Here is a 2,290-nt window from a genome sequence, read left to right on the forward strand (position 1 = left end):
ATGAAGTATGGTCGGTGGCGGAGCCAGATTTTTTATGGTGAGGGGCCCAAACTACGGTTAAACGAGTTAGTTCGGTGTTAACGACAAAACCAGCTCGAGCATGAGCAATAAAAAAGGCCTCTCGTGTGAATAGATAATAAGAAAAATAATTAGTGAATAGTTACTCTATAGCATAGTATAAAAATTAATTTTACTAATATTATACTGTATTTACATAATTATGGAATTATTATAAATAAAAACTAATATTTATACAAATTACTAGCTAGAAAATTAATACTAGTAAAAGATAGTACTACTAATGTGAGATATCAATAAAAATAATTTTGAGAAAATCTGAAAAAGCCAGAAATGAACTATGAGCATAGCTTTTAAATCAAATTTACAACTTATTATTATAAATATATTTATAGAGTGAAATAATGAAATCTAAGATATCAATAAATTAATCCAATAAACAAAGAACAAATATTATATGCCTAAGGGAATGAACTTGGGATCTCACCATCAAGGCACCGCCTATTAGAGCCAACTGAGCCAACTATTAATATCTGTAATGGCGGATATATATATAATATAGGAGTATAATAAACTTGCAAATGGCTGAGGGGCCCCCTTGCCCCACCGTGGCTCCGCCATATAGTGGCGATTAGTTAGATTTAATTCCTAAAGGAGATATTTTAGAAATATTATTGATTTTTTAGTGTTTTTCATGCCTACTTTTAAATGTTTTGTTTGATATTTAGTTGCTTACTAGGTTGGGATCCCCTGTTGTGCAATATGCTACAATATATGATGCTGTGTACATCCACACTATCCATTGCTTGAAAAAAATAATACAAGTATGTAAAATTATTCAAAGATGGAGATGTGCACAGCATCGCCTATTGTGGCATTTTGCAGAGCAGGGAATCCAATCCCGTTGCTTACTATTGATATTTACCACGCCTATTTGATAATAGAGATAATGACTAGGTTAGCTTTGTTAAGATAATTATTGACTAATGACTAGGTTAGCTTTGTTAAGATAATTATTGACTATAAATCCACGTGAATTGGATCCAATCTCGATATAAAAGTTACAAAATGTAAATAGTTTTCAATATATTGTTCAATTAGTCATACAATAATAGCCATGCGGTATACATTCCCTAAACATTTTTTTTTCGGATATTACATTTTAGATGATTATAATATGTGAAATACTGCATACGATTTTTTCTATAGAATCAACGAATTACCTTTATCTCTTCTGACTTAGAAAGAACCTTACTATTGATTATATAGCCTAACTTGATTTGAATATAGAGATGATAAATATTACTCTCTCCGTCCCTGAAAGTTTGTCTCATTTTACTACTTCCGTTCGTCCCATAAAATTTGTTGCATTTCATTTTTTTACCATTTTTTTGGTGGATCTCATATTTCACTAACTCATTCCTACTCACATTTTATTATGTAAAAGTAGAACACACATTCCACTAACTTTTTCAACTCACTTTTCATTACATTATCCGCGGATTAAATTTTCAGGCCTAGTAAAAACATACTAGTACTAATTTAGAATTAGAGAAATAGCGGCTGGTTGTTTAAACTTTTACATAGGAATTAATGAAAAACATGAATTCAAACTAGTAGTGAGTAAAGTAAATACGCTACTACTAACTAAAACCAACCGTGCCAATGCTAGATCCGTCACTCCTCCTCCGTAAAAGCGATACCAGGATATCTGCTAGCCACGCACAGGTTCGTCAATGTGTCTAGCCACGACCACTTTGGGTTATATTTGAGTAAGGTTTCAACGCATCTCGCCTGCTCTCGTGTCCATACCCGAACGAATGTCGTCTGCTCCGAGGCTTCATTGACTTCATCCATTAAGATTTGCCGTTGCTCTTCAAGTCGGATCCTTCTTTGGGCGATTTTAGTTTCCAGTTGAATTCCACGTTGTATTAACTCCCTGTCTCCCAGGCTCTCCAAATCATTTTCCCTGTTCGCCATTGTGTTGAAATGAGAGATTATGCACTTCAATATGTGTGAGGTGTGAGGCTCACGGGCAGTGGTGGATGACGAGGGTGGTCTATTTCTACCCTCGTCGCCAGAGGAAGAAGACGACCGTTAATGTTTTTTCTTGGAGAGAGGAAATTTGCTAGAAGAAACGTAGATATGATTATAGAAGAAATGAGGAATAAAATAGTGTTGGACAAGTTATATTATATGGCATAGAATCACCATTTCTGCAAAATGGAGATATGTAGTAATAAAATGAAAGTGTATGAAGAGGGAGATGTGT

The sequence above is a fragment of the Salvia hispanica genome, chromosome 2 (assembly GCF_029641045.1).
Source record: "Salvia hispanica isolate PSC_SH4W2 chromosome 2, Shi_PSC_v1, whole genome shotgun sequence".
NCBI lineage: Eukaryota > Viridiplantae > Streptophyta > Magnoliopsida > Lamiales > Lamiaceae > Salvia > Salvia hispanica.